The 14993-nt window shown below is 47.8% G+C and overlaps 1 long non-coding RNA gene across 2 annotated transcripts in view; it reads left to right on the top strand.

Moving 5' to 3' along the window:
- Positions 1-554: 554 nt before the first annotated feature.
- LOC140844971 (uncharacterized) overlaps positions 555-14993 on the top strand; it is a 107919-nt gene continuing 93480 nt past the window's right edge. For both annotated transcript variants that reach the window (XR_012123566.1, XR_012123565.1), the window contains exon 1: positions 555-927. This is a non-coding gene — a long non-coding RNA (uncharacterized lncRNA). The remainder of the gene's footprint in view (positions 928-14993) is intronic.

Below are 14993 nucleotides of genomic sequence, written 5' to 3'. Positions count from 1 at the left end.
ATAATAATACTGGAAGGCAAATGTGAGTTGGGTGGAAAGACCAATGGTTCTCACAACGTGGCTGCTTGACCTGCAGCACTGGTATGACCTGGGAACATGAAAAAGCAAATTCTCAGGTCCCAGCTCAGACCTGTGCCATCAGGAATTCTGAGGGGAGGGTCCAGCAATCCGTGTTTTAACAAACCCCCAGGTGACTCTGATGCACACTGAAGTCTGAGAGCTAGCTGCTGGTTGAGGTGAAACAAGATTCCCCGTGAACTGATTGTTGAGGCTGAATGACATGTACCTGGGGGTGGGGGATCCATGTTTATCCTTGACATTTTCTATCGTGAAAAGTTTAATGAGATAATCTGGCACATTGGATGAGGGGAGCGTAGGAGTGATGGAGGAGAGGTCAGAGTGGGCTGGTGTCTGGATATAAAGGGAGACACGTGATTCTCTTGACTGTCATTCGCAAGCATCGTATTTGGCGCCGGTGTCTTCATTGTCTGTTGAGTTAAAAATCCAGGTTATGGCTGCATTGGCCGCTGAGTTAGCAGGCACCTCTGCCTGCTCCCTGCCTGCCCCGGCTCCCTGGCTTCCTCTCCTCCCCGCCCCTTCATTGGAATCCTTAGTGTTAATAAGGTTGGATCCTGGAATCTCAAATCTCTTGGAAAAACAGCTATGTTAATTTTCAACTTCTACTCAAAGCCCTGTAAAATAGCCACCCACTAGACCTGCTTTATCAGCTACAGACGTGATACAATTAATGATCTTTACGCCGCCTCTCGCGCCACAAGCTGCTTACCTTCCAGCCCATCGTGGGTTTACTTAGCAGATATGCAGAAGAGCCGGTAACTGTTTACCTCTCTCTGGCGGGGCTGTCCTGGGCAGACGAATTCATTAGTTGGTGTTTGTAGAGCTGCAGGAAACCCAAAAAAGCATTAGGTGAGTTTTATTTTTATTTGTTTATTTTTTGTTTAGAAGTTACTGAAAAAGGGACCCTCACACCCCAGTTTCCGTTGTTGGGGCTGGTGGTGGTCGGTTTGCTTCCCTCTCTACCCCATCCCCCTTCGCTCCTGCCGGCTCTCTCTCTCATTTCCAGTAGTTCCCCCAATTGGAAAACTCTTTGCATTTTGTCCCAGAGAATGGAAAAAGTCTGTCTGCCCATCAGGTGGGACATGCAACGTTTTTTTAGTTTCTTGATTTAAATGGCAAAAGCTTTCCAGTCCTTTGCTCCCTGGTATATCCTTCCACCCTGTCGCCAAGAAGAAGTCTTTTCTTTTTTCCTTCCTTCCCCTCTGTCCCTCCCCTCCCTTATTTTTTAAAAACAGTTTTATTGAGACTTTGGCAAGAAATAGCAAGTGATTCCTTTCTAGAAACTGCAACTCCCAAGACTCTGGAGGAGGGAGAAGAGAAGAAGTAGTCATTTTCTTGTAGAGAAGGGAGGGAGAACAGGGAGGGAAAAGCCCCATTTGCAGGGGAGGTGACTCTTTTGACTGTCGTTCTGATCTCTGACTTGTCGTTTCCTTTGAACTCTGCCTCACCTTTTGCAAATATTACTCCTGGAACAGGATTTCCTAAGTGCACTCTGGGGTTAAAATTCAGATCCTGAGCCATACTCCAACCCAGCTGAGTCACAGGTGTTGGGGATGGACTCCGGGAGTCTGGGAGTTTGACAAGCTCCTCAGATCATCTGGATGCCCACAGAGGTTTAAGCACCATGCATCCGTGGGGAAGGCCCAGGGGCCTGTTTGCTGAATGCATTCCAAATGCCAAGTGTAGGGCAAGGGAGAGAAATACTTTAGTTCTGGTTTTTGAAAGACCTAACTCCACATATCCTTTTAAAGAAATGAGCCATCATTATTTTATATTCATGGTGTTTATTGGGTGTTTGGTATATGCCAGATGCTTTATAATCCTCATGACCCCCTCCTCCAACAAATGTTATACCCAATTACCGAGGGGGAAACTGATGCTTGGAGAAGTCAAATAGTTTGCCTACATCACACCTGTAAAATGTGGTTTATTTAGATGCGTATATTCCTGGCTCAAGGCTGAGCTGTGACCTCCCAAGAAGAGCTGAGGTGGGCATATTTTCCATATCAAAAACTGGAGCTTATGATTTCACAGATATGCTTTTATTTTTATAGACAACAGTTCACAATATTTGCAATCTGAATGGTCTCCTTATACCCTGGGAATGTATTAGCCTGTTTTCACCTTGTAGGATGTTACCGTTATGCTATAATGATACCAAGACGACACACAGATATGGCAGTTATAGGCCGAGTTTGCCAAACCCACTGGGCAGGAAACCCCAGCCTTCCTCCCCTGGTATTGATTGGAGAGTTGGGGATCTATTTTTAAACTATTCAACAATAAAGATAAATCAGAAGTTCCACGTACCCCGGATTCTCCTTCTCAGAAGCAACTTTTGTGACCCATTTGGAGTATTTCTTGGAGATATTTCTCTATGCTTTTACACATATGATGTGTTTCTTTTCCTTAACATACATGGGAAAATATTGTACATCTCAATCTTGCAATCAAGCGTTTTCACATAATGATTTCACGTGGACTTTGTACTTTGTGTGTCTCACTCTTTTTAAAATTTCCCTTGTATTTTTCACAGTAAAGGCACACTGAAGAAGTTCAATGATGAGAGGAGAAGGAAGGATATTCCTTAAGCATAATTAAAGATAAAAAAAGAAAGTTATCTCGGAACCCAAGTTTGAATATACTTTTTTTTTTATTGTTGTTAGATGGCCATAACATAAAATTGACCATTTTCAACATTTTTAGGTGCACAGTTCAGTGACATGAATCACATTGAGAATGTGGAGCAACCATCACCATCATCCATGTCCAGAACCTTTTCATCTTTCCCAGCTTAACTCTGCACCCATGAGGCACCAGCTCCTCATTCCTCAGTCCCCCCAGCCCCTGACGATCACTATTCTACTTTCTGTCCCTATGAAGCTGATTCCACTCATACAAGCAATCATAGAGTATCAGTCCTCATGTCACTGGCTTATTGCACTTAGCATGGTGTCCTCAAGGTTCACCCATGTTGTGGTGTGTGGTAGACTTTCCATCCTTTTTAAGGCTGAGTAGCAGTCCATCATAGGTGCGTCCCACCTTTTGTTTATCTATGACAGGTACTTGGGTCGCTTCAACCTTTGGGTGTGCAAAGATTTGTTTGAGTTCCCGTGTTCAGTTCTTTTGGGCATATACCCAGAAGTGGAACTGCTGGATCATATGGTGACTCTGTGTTAATGCATTCTTTTTAACTACTGCATAAGAGTCCATCATACCTTTCATGTGTTTATCAGCCATTTAAGTTCTCTTTCCTATAAATTGCCCATTATCTGGTATGGTCACTAATGGGATTTTAGGTGATCTTTGTATAATCTGAATATGCTTTCTTTGATCTGTTATATACCTGGCAAATTGCACACATTTAAAAATAAGTTTCTACATACTTCTAGATCCAAGTGCTTACCTTTATCTCTTTGGTTATTTAAGGAATACTTATTGATGACAATTTTATTACTATAAAAATGAGTGCACACAGACAGGCGGCCATCTCTGTGCAGCAGCGTAGGTGCTCTGTAAAACTGTCCACTCAGGGCTGACTCGGCTGCTTCTGGACAGCACGTGGTTTCCTAGGTGCTTCTTATTTCAGATTTATTGTGATCAGTTCAATCCAGATGCTAAATTGAATTCTGCATGAGACAGCACAGTTTTCCTTAAGTTTAACCTGTTCTGCCAGTCTCAGAAAGACAAAAAATTTAAGCCAAATTGCTATGAAAATAGGAGATCATTCAAATTTCTGCTGTTTGAAAAGCACTGCAGGAAAATGGTACTGCAAATGGCATTGTCAAAATGAAAATAGTTAGCGGCCAACGAGCCCACAGATTAGAAAAGAAAAGAGTGGAGAAGGGACAGTGGTTCTTAACCAGGCTTCCCACCTCTTCTCTAGGAAAGATACTGCCAGTGGTAATCACTACCATTTATTATAGGCTTAATAAGTACCAAGTAATTTGCTGAACACTGTACATCTGTTATTTAATCTTATTTCATCTTCATAATAATCCTGCAAGGGAGCCATTACCATCTGCGTTTGACAGACAGATGTGAAGGGCTCAGCGAGGCTGAGTCACTTGCTGAAAGTCACACAGCTTGTGGTAAATAGGAGAGTTGGGAATCCCTGTCCCTTTGGTGGCAGGCTCTGAAATCTTGATCATTATCCTATTCTGTGTCCATGGTACCCCAACCCTGGATGGGGTCACTGACAGGAACCATGGCCAGCAGGGGAGGACTGCCCGGGTATGGATGCAGGAAGGGAATGGTGTGGTTTAGCTCAGAGCCCCATGGTCGGGTGTGGGGACACAGGTTGCAGTGACTGTGTGTCCTTGAACCTCAGAGGTCCGTAGCTTCCCTGGTGCAGCCCCGCCTGGGCCTGCTTCCCTGCCCTGCTGCTGGGCTCTGAGCTACAGGAGCCTCCTCAGGCCAGTGTGGTGGCTGCAACTTGCCACCCTTGGGAAGGGCTCTGCCCGTCATCTCGGTGACTCTGCCTCTTGACAGCAGCCCACAGAGACCTCTGCCTTCCCAACTGACCACGCAGGGAGTTTGCAATTCGTAACCTAGTATGGATTTATATCCTTTCTTGTATTGCTTGCTCTCTAAACTTTGCTCCTTGTCACATCAGACAAATAGTGCTGCCTCTGGTGTCAGAGGCCTGGGTTACGGTTTTTGTATACAAGCCCCTTGAATGTAGCACTAGAGCCAAGGATTGACTGGTAAAGGATATTTTTGCTCAACAGCCATTTTGAGTCCTCTGTAACCTTAGAGTCAGCTGAACAATTGTTCTCAGAGAAGATGAGGAAGAACCCTTCAAGTTGAATTTTTATATCTCAAGGAAGAATCTGTGTGCCTATTTTTAAATGCACTCAGCAGAACTTTAAGAGAACCCCCCCCCCACCCAGTTTCAGCCGTCACATCCCTGGTTCTCATCCTGCTTCCTGGTCTGAGGCATAGCTGGTCTCCTCGCATTGCCTGCTCCAGGGCCTGTGTAAACAGTTAGTGCCCTCGGGAGCCTGGGGGCCCAGAGAGTGGGGGTGGTGGCAGTGAAAGTGAGGGAAAGACACACATTTTACTTGGAGGCCTGAAAAGTAATCTACCTTTTGGTGATGATAATTCAGAATTATAATTCAAATCCTAGAGGGGTTTTCTCTCTTCTGCAAGTTTGTGGATCATTTTGAACACAAAGGCGCCACGGGACTCACTCTTTTGGGATTTGCTTGAACTGCCCTGATTCTCGCCTGTTGAGATTGGTTGTGATTTCTACTCACCCAGTTGCTGTCATCTTTGAAATTGTCCCTAGGTACTCTCTTGTTACATGTATCAATTTCAGAAGTCCTCACTGACCAAAACAATGCACCTTCAGAATGGAGTCCTCTCTCTCTCCACTTCCTTCAAAGTCTCTAACAACCCAGCACCCAGCTGACCTGCGCCGGTGTCCCGCCCAGAGCTGCAGCCCTGCAAGCCCTGTGGAGAACTGCAGTGGGTGTGGGTCGGAGCCCTAGTGCAGGAAAGCAGCATAGATTGGGCAGGCTTATTGTCCTGGACTGGAACTGGGAACCCTTGACTGGAATGAGTATTTCCCTCCCAGGTGTGGAAGGCTTTTCCCCTCTCATCTCACAGGTGTGACCACATATGCTACACCAGGGAGCCCCAAACTGTGGTCATCAGCAGAATGTGTGTAGAAAGACTTTTTTCTCTTAAGCTGAAAACCTTTCTCCTCAGGAGGTGCCCAGAGGTTTGTGATTTGCACCGAAGTCTCTGTGAAGAACAAGGTTTGTGAGCAGACTTGCCCCCTGGTCCCTCACAAGGCTCAGCGGTAGCATGGACGGCTATGCTGTCCAGCGTGGGGGCTTATAGCCACATGTGGCTATTAACATTTAAATTAATTAAAATGAAACATTGAATTTCTCAGTTGCACTGGCTACAGTGTTTTGAGCGCTCAGTGGCACATGTGGCACCTGTACTGGACAGCACAGCTCCAGGACACGCCTGTCCCAGCAGAAAGTTCTATGGGAAGGTATCAAAGGGACACCACTTAACAGGATGCGTCACTGGTCCCAGATGGTGGTGACCTGCTCCGTGGACCTGAAGGACCCAAGTGAGGCTACAGTGAGGACACTGAGTCACAATAAATCTGCACGCACAGCACCCATGTGGTCTCTGTAGTGAAAACTTGATGCAGTCAATAAATGTTTATTTCTTAAGCATAGCACTTGATTCAATGTCACTCAAATAAGCATTCAAAATCCTGGTACCACCATGTAAGACACAATTTCTGTCCATGGAGTTCATAATCTATAAATTGAGGCAGGAAATAAATAATCATAGGCTGTGATAGCTGGTAAATGGACATTTGCAAGGGGAAATAAATTATTTGGACAGAGGAATGAGGGAAGTCTCAGAGAAGAGGGCATGTAAGCAAAGTTTTGACAGTGACAAAAAGCCTGGTAAAGAGACAGCGGGGTAGGAGGACATTCAGAATAGAAGGACCTGCAAAAAACTGCAGAGAGCTGTTACAAATTTGGTGTCAGAGGAATGTGATGGGGGACGAAGGAGCGAGGCAGGACCAGCTACACACTTTTGGGGCCCTGTGTAAAATGAGAAGGAGGGCCCCATGGTTAAAAAATTATTCAGAATTTCAAGATGGCAACAGCTGAGCATTGCACCAAGTGTGGACTCTGTGCAGATGCACAGGCTGGTGGCAGGAGATGAATTTAAAGAGAAAGGACACCTAGCCAGGGGCTTTCTGGGTCAAGCCTTGGAAATTGGACTGTGTTCTCAAGGCCCCAGGGAGCCACAAGAGATTTTCAGCTGGGCTGAGGCCAGATCAGGCCTGTGTCTGACCAAGACCATGTTGGGCCTTCTTCTTTGGCGATTCTGGAGGCTTTGGGTTCCCACTGGGGCTCCCAGAGCACAGGCTGGGCCTGGAGGGAGCGTTGGCATCACACGCCCCATGCCCAGACCCCAGTCAGGACCCACTTGCTGTTTGCCATGCCAGGCAGGCAGTTTCCCTCACTGTGAGGAGTGGAATCTGGGGGAATGGAAATCACCCCCCTCCCTACCCCAGGCCTAGAACACAGCCTTCAGAGGAAGCTTAATCATCATTGTTTCAGTAACGCCTCCCTCCCTCGGATTTGCATTTCCCAACTTGGGTATTTGTTGCATTCCAAGGGCCATCATCTGAGGGTTCCATTTTTCATTTCCTAACTGAGTCAGGCCGTGCCCTGTTTTTGGGGGTGATGGTGGAGGTGAGGGGGCCAGAGTGTGACAAGGCAGCCATCAGGCACAGGGAACAGTCCTGCAGCGCAGTAGGGAGGGAATGAGAAAGAAAGGGTTGCCCAGCGGCCTCCTCTGGGAACCCTCCTGACTGGTGCTGGCAGGGTGGCAAGCCTGGGCATATCCCGTGACTGGGCGGCTGTGCGCCAGGGCGCCTCCTTTTGGTGAGGGTATCTCATTGCATTGCCTTCAGGTGGACATAATGACCCCCTTTATACCTGAACCCCACACGGCTCAGCTGTGTCTAGAGGGACCTGCCCATTGTCATTGTTGACTTCCTGGCCAAATGTGGATGAGAACTCCAGTCTTCACGTTCCTGGCTTGCCCTGACGCCCACTATCCCTGGAAAGGTCTGGGAACAGCCCCCAGTTTCCTTGGCCTTGACATCACTGATGGAAGAACAGCAAAGAGGAGGCTCAACAGCGAGGCAGTCCTGGGTCAAGTCTGATGCTGTGTTTCTAAGATGGGAGCGATTTTACATAAACCCTGCACGGAGTGGATGTCTCCATAGCTTATTAAAAAAAAATTAGGAGTCTGCTCCTACCCAGCCAGAGGGAAGGGAGGCATAGTTAATGTATTTGGAGGGAAATAAAAACCACAAGTAGCAGAGTGAATTGGATACAAATTATGAATTGGCTGTGTTGGGCTACAGTGTTCCAAGAAAAGTTCTAAAAGCAACACATGCATATCCTTGTTTGGTGGCCAGTGGGCCTTTGTGAGCCTTTGCACTGTCCAGGAATTGGCCAGTGTGGTGGGAGAGGAGGGAGAGAATGAACTTGGACATCCAGGAGACCAGCCTAACTTCAGGTGGCTTCTTTGCCCCGGAGAGCTCTCCTTGTACCTCCAGCTCTCATAAGCAGGGAGCATTTAAAATTGTTTTAGGGATCAGTGAGAGGAAGAGAGGGGGGCACATGGAGCAGGTGGTGTCACCAGCCCAAGAGCAGCCTGAGAGGGGTTCCGGTGAGTAGGACAGGCTGCTTTTACAGGTTGGCCACAAGTTTAACCCGGGATATTAATTTTACAAGCAGAGAAAGCCCTCCTGGACATAAAAGTTTGGCTGATAGAAAAAGTCTGCAAGGCTTGGGCTCTGGGTGAAAGGGCAGGGCCTCTGGGGCATCTTCAGGGCTGCAAAAAGGGCTAGGCTGCTGGAAAGGTACTTGAAACAAATGAAACAGTGACTCTAAAATGCACCCATATGTCATGTTCTTACAGAAAAATACCCTCTGTAATTGGTTACCAGCTTCAGAGAATAAAATCCAATTTACCTGTCAAAGAGAACGCCCCCCACCCCCGGCTGCTGGGGGGACCTTGGCGGCAGGCGCCCTCCCTCCCCTGCCCCCTGCCTTCCGCCTCCCACCCCCTTTATTTTGGAGACCAAAAAAAAAAAAAAGGGAAAGTTGGGAAAATCCTCTAAAGGCACACAGTGTTCCATGCACGATCAGACCACTAATTGCTGTTAAGCTGGAGCCCCGTTTTGTGTTCTGGGGGGGCTGCAGGGCAGCAGCCGCTTGGGCCTGTCCCCGGGTCCCGGCTAACTCCCCAAGAGCAGGTTTTCTTCTCCTCTGCAGCGTTTGCTTGCTGCCGGCCTTTCCTTTCCTTCATCTTCACCTTCTCCTTTTTACCGTGTTTTCTTTTTCTTTCTTTCTTCTCTTCTCCTTTGTGTGTGTCGGTGTGCTTTTTTTCTTTTTCTCTCCTTGTCTTTTCTCTCTGCTTTTCTGCTAGTGTTTTGCTTCTGGCATTGTGTTTTAAGTCTCCAAATGAGACTTGACTGCCCCCATGGCCGGCTGGAGAAGCACAAAGGGCTCCCGTGGCACGGGCTACAGGGACGCCATTGTGTGTCCTCACACTGCCCTGATTGGCAGTGACAATAGTGGGGTTAGGGGAAAAGGGGGCCACTCTTTTCCAATCAGTGGGCCACCAAAATGAAAGGAGCCGAGGAGGGGGAGGAGGGGGAGGAGGAGGCCCAGGCTCCTGATGAAGGGGCCGCAGACCCGCAGAGGCGACGCAGCACGGGGGCTTGTGGCTGGGGTTCTAAGTTAATCATAAAAGGAGAAAATAACCATTTTGGAAAAAGAGTAGACTTTGGCTAGGACAACTTCGGGGTCCTGGTAGCGGGGGTGGCGGGGTGACGGTTCTCCGTGGGAGGAGGGTACTCTCTGCGAGGGGACAGCCACCATTCCTGTGTCTCTGCAAACTGACGGAGAAGCAGGAGAGGCCGCTGAGAAATGGCTCCGAGGAAAACTCTTGGCAGGAGGCTTGAAAGGCAGGTGCTGAGGTTGGCATGCGGTGGAGTCCTCGTTGCAGCTACATTCTCAAGGCGGGGAGGAGGCCAGAAAGGGAGACGGCTTAGGCATTTGCTGTGTGGTGCATTAGACCTTCACAAAGTCCAGGGGCTGCAGAAGGTGATTCTGACCTTAAAATGGTTCCAAAGGGGAGCAGGGCAGGACTGTAGACAAGAATAAGATGGTAGCCAGATAATCTGCTGGCACTCTCGGGGCCTGCTGCAGAATGCCTGATCAAGCACAGGGTGCCACCTGATTCCGGCCCACATGCTTCCTTTACATAGAACGACTCATCTTCCCAGACCAACCTCAAACATGCAGCCTCCCTGGGAGCTCTTCTGGGCCAGGTGGGACTGACCCACACCCTCTTGCATGCTCTCTGTCTGCACCCTGGAAGTAGCAGGACCTGACCTTGATTCATCCTGCCTGTGTGCCAGGCCCTGGCTTAGTGCCTCATCCACAGCACTTAAACCTCACAACTGCCCCATAACTTAATGACTACTATGATCTCCATAGAAGGGCCAAATGGGGAAACTGGGGCCTCTTAGCTCTAAGAGGTTAAGTAACTTGCCCAAGGTCAGCAGGCATCAAAGTGGAGGAGCCAGGAATCTAACAGGTGCTAGGTGGCATGGCCGTATTTGCTTCCATGCTGCCCTCGCCCTGTTCACTATGTTTCTGGAGGGTGAAACCTGTGTCTTCTGTCATCTTTGCGTCCTCAGCATCTAAGAGAGTACTTGGCATGCAGAAGGCCTCTTGAAAGGTTGGCCAACTGAACAGGGAGGCAGGGGGCTCACTCGTTGGCAGACCTCTCTGCATCTCGTGGGTCTCAGACGTCAGCCTTTATCAGAATCCCCTGGGGTGGGGAGTGGTCACAACACAGATCCATGGGCCCCAACCCCCAGGGTCTAGGTGGGACCCGAGAATGCACATTTCTAACACATGCCTCACTGCTGCTCCTGGTCCAGGGACCATAATTTGAGAATGGCTGCTCTAGTGCCAGCAAAATGTTCACAGTGCAGCAGCAAATCAATTTCTTCCGTTATCTCTTTTTGTGGCCTGAGATCAGAAGTTTTATTAAGGAGAAATTAAAGTTGAAAAGTTTTGACCATAATGAGAGAACATCTTAGGTCCCGGCCTGTCTTAAATTAATCTTAATCAAATAGCCTAGCCATTTATATCTGATGAACAAAACAATCAGCAATCTGTGCAGCTAACCACACTGCAAATGATGGCATTTTCTAGAAGGTATCTGGACAGTCTTTTATGTGGGAGGACTCTCTTGGACATCCCTTCACTCTCACAGATTTTTGTGTCTTTTAATTTTTATTGCACGAATATCTTACACTTTCAGGCGAAATACTCATCCAATATAGAACTGAACAGAGAACATTTGAGTTCTAAAATCTTTCGTGAGGGCACAGTGGGGGTAGGTGAGGAATTGAGGAACCTGCCTGTGAGGCCCAGGGTGTTGGCTTAGGAGCTAGCGCGCTGGGTCTCAACACAGTGTCACGGAACAGGTGGGACCTTCTGAATCCTGGGGGAAATTGCCATCCCTGCAAACAAAGGGTTCTCTCTCTACTCAGCTCTGTAGGAACCAACCCTGTTTCTTGAGTGGGTTGTTAGAATCAGTCAGTTATTCAGCACCCAAAGATAAGTGCCTTAGGGATGTAACAAGCTCCTGAAAAAGTACCTTTTCTCAAGTCAAGAAAAATTTCCTTCTAGTTTTCTGAATACAGAGGCCAGGAGCCATGGCCCCTGGCAGGGCTCACCCTTGTGTGTTCACGCTGTAGTGTCCGTTGAGTGCACAGGTTGGGATAAGATTGCAAATGTATAGATCAAGGGGAGAAACTGTGCGGGAGACACTGTGTCAGAAGCCAGCTCTGGTTAACTTGAAGGGAAAGGCCATTGGTTGTATAGTTGATAGAATTTCAGGAACTGAGAAAAAGCAAAGACAGGTCTTGGGAAGCACAGAGTTCAGGGCAGTTGAAGGCGGCCAGGAAGGGACTGACAACTTCAGGGGCTGCAGCTGGATGTGCGCGCTTGGCTCCCCCACGGGACCCCAGTTCCTGCTGGCCGAGCTTGCGCTCCGGGTCCCAGGAGGAAGGGACTTGCCCTGACAGGCCTCCAGGCCTACCTGGAATGGGGGTGCTGTCCTCTGGAGGACACCTGTGCCTTAAAGAAGGTGGCAGGGGAGTGGCAGAGGCACCAAAGCCCTTTACAATTCATCCAGCCTTTGGGGTGGGACACCACATATTCTCATTTTATTTTGTAAGGGCCTTTCTGCTTGAACAAATAAAACAACAACAAAAAAAGATGTTGAGACAATGAGATAAATCTGATTTGAAACTGAGCATCAGATGATAAACAAGGAATTACTATTAATTTTGTTGGGTGTGTTAGTCATATAGTTAGGCACTGTGACTACGTAGGAAAAATGATGACTTCAGGTGTGTGCCGAGGCATGAGGGCATAAAACGTTATTACGCCTGGGATGTGCTTTGTAATTCCTCAAAAACATAAAAGAATGGAGAACAAGAATGGGTGGAACAAACGAGGCCAAAACTAATAATTTCTGTTTTTTAAAATGTTTACTTTTATCTTGTCAAATCCTCATTAGAAGGACCCTGTAGCGGACTGCCCGTTCGGTGTTTAGGACCCAGGCTCGGGGCAGCTGGGGCAGGACTCGGTTTCAGGGCTTGCTGTCCACTGTACCAACATGCCGACACACGTTCGCCACAAGCGTGGCACTTGGCGGCCTCCCTGCAGCGCGATCCCCCCTTCACCTCGGCCTGCAGGTGGCAGTCGCGAGCAGGGCCTCCCTCGTGGGACGGCTGTCGTCAGGCATCTCCCCCGGGGCTGGGGCTGCCGTGGCCGCTTCCACCGCTTCCTCGCCCATGGGCAGCGCTGAGGAGGCCATGAGCGGAGGTTGACCCAGTTTAGAATTCACATTTCTTCCCTGCCTGTGTAATTGGAAGTTATTTCCTCTGCAAAAGGCTTGACTCTCAGAGCGCAATACCTCTAGCCGGGCTTGGGTATGTGTGCGGCGGTCCTACTGGGGAAAGAGTCCAGTTTATGTTCAGAACAGTGTTCACTTGCGGTGTCCTAAGAATCTGACACTGTGAGCGCGTGGCAGCACTAGGCGGCAGGGAAGCTAAGGCAATTCGGATGTCCTTGGGCCCAAAATGAATACCTGCTTTGCAAAGCCTTGTAATGTGGGAGGCAATTTTTCCATAATACAGCAAGAGATATTCTTTTATACATTTGAGATAATTTAGCTCAAACTTAATTTGACAAAATCGCTGTGCTAATAGCAGCTCTTCAGCTTCAAAACAACAGACCATCCTAGGAGGACATGGAAGTCCTTGAAAGTGAGTCTTGTGTCAGTCTGTCTGGGAATGGCTGGACAGAAGCTGGAGGAATTTTCCCCAGACCAACAGCTGCCTCAGATTGTACGGCAGGGTCCAGAATATTGTATGAACTCATGAATTCTAGCTGATTTGCTTAGAACGAATAGCTCTTAATAGAGGAGTATGAAATAACGGTGGAGGAGTAATGAATTTCCCTATTGTCCAGGTAAATTGAAGGTCAGTGCACATAAATCAGAATTTCTATATGCTCAGCTATGGAAACAGTATGTTCTTCCTGGTAGGCTTTTCTGCCCAGGTTATGGATGCAAATAAGGGAGATGAACTTAATCTTTCTGCCGGTGTGTTTTGCCCTGGGCTCCTTGGGCCTTATGTACCAGGAACCTTTGTCAGCATGGGAGAGGGATCCTCTACCCAATGAGAATCCAATACAGTAATAAAAATAAATATGAAACATTTTTTTCCCCAATCAGAAATGTAGTTTCTAATGATGCTGCCTTAGAACAAGTCCCAGGTCAGGCCCTGGTAGACCCAAGTTCATCTAGTTGCCTCCGGCCCGCCCCTTAGCACTGCTAGCTTCCTACAGCGATTTTGCAGGAAGTCATGGCTGCTGTGGGTATTCCCCATGCGGTAAGCATTGTGTCCAGGCAGGTCACATTGTTTGTGAAGCTCTGGAACCCTTACGAAAGTCCTCCATCAATGAGGACTACTGGTCGTCATTAAAGTTATTGACTTTATAAAGGAAGGAGAGGGGAAGAACTATCTAAGCTTCCATCCACCTGGAACTGGCAGTTGAGGTTGAACATCATCAGTTCAATATGTGTCCAGATTTGGAAGGACTATGGTTCATTTTAAAGTCCGATTTTTCTAACGAACTAAGGCAAATCTGGACACAGTCAAGATTCCTGAATTTCCCAGGCTTTTCTGGGCAAGGAGCACGTGGTGATTTTTCATTTTAAACACCTATGCAGAGCGATGAGGCTCATTTTCATTGGATCAGCCTGAATTGGGAGCAGACTTTCACACGCCTGCCTTTGAGGACAACTGCAGCATGACCAGGAGGGGTGGAAAAATGGAAAGTGAAGTACAAGGCTCCCTTTGTAGACCAGCTTAGTCACCTGCGGCCGTGATCTGGCCACTATTCACCAGGCTGTCTAGTGAAGGTATACACTGGATAAATACAAGCTAACCACACCCTGGAAGAAAATAAAGGGGATGCAAGTTTTATGGAAACATTGCAGTCCATGAGCAGCAAGTGCCAAGCACTGTTCTGTGTCTGCTGGGAAGGAGGGAGGCAACAGCTGTTATCTGCAGGCAGCAAAGACCTTTCAGGCCCTCCACTTCCCTCTGGCGTTCCTTCCGCTGCGGCCCCAGTACTCCAGGAAGTGTTTATTTCAGGGCAATTGGATTCATTTAATCTCGTGGTTCTTAGCTTTCAGAATGCATGGAAATCACCCAGGGAGCTTTAAGAAATACAAATACTCAGACCCCATCCAGAGAGATTCTGATTGATTGTCTAGGATGGGATCCTCACATTTTGCTTTTGTGTTTGTGTTCTTAATGTGGGAACCACTGATTAAAGCCATCATCTTGAGCCATCATCAAAGGACAGGACAGGGAATCAATTACCGGAGATTCAAATCACTATCGCCTCAGGGAGGGGAGAGATGAACAAAACGGTGTCTCTTTCCACCCTTCTGAAAACGTCTTTGCATCTCTTCTTTAATAATGGCAGAACTTTCTGGAGTTACCCAGCGATTTGGGCTTACTACAGCTTGGGGGAAGCTGACCTGTCTGGTGAATCAGATGAATCCAAGCTCTGACTTTATCATGTATCCCATTTGGTTCAGTGAAACATTAACTCATTACTTTTTTACATTGCACTGCGGCAGGTTTCTTGTGAGGATGAAGTCCAGTTGTTCTTTGGATGGAACTCGCATAAGCCCCTGTTGGTTTCCCGAGAGGGGAGGACAAGAATCTGGGTGTGAACTTATTTAGGTGT

This window comes from Manis javanica, chromosome 12 (assembly GCF_040802235.1).
Source record: "Manis javanica isolate MJ-LG chromosome 12, MJ_LKY, whole genome shotgun sequence".
Taxonomy (NCBI): Eukaryota; Metazoa; Chordata; class Mammalia; order Pholidota; family Manidae; genus Manis; species Manis javanica.
Note: the sequence above shows the minus strand (reverse complement) of the source record. Positions and strands in the feature narration are given on the sequence as shown.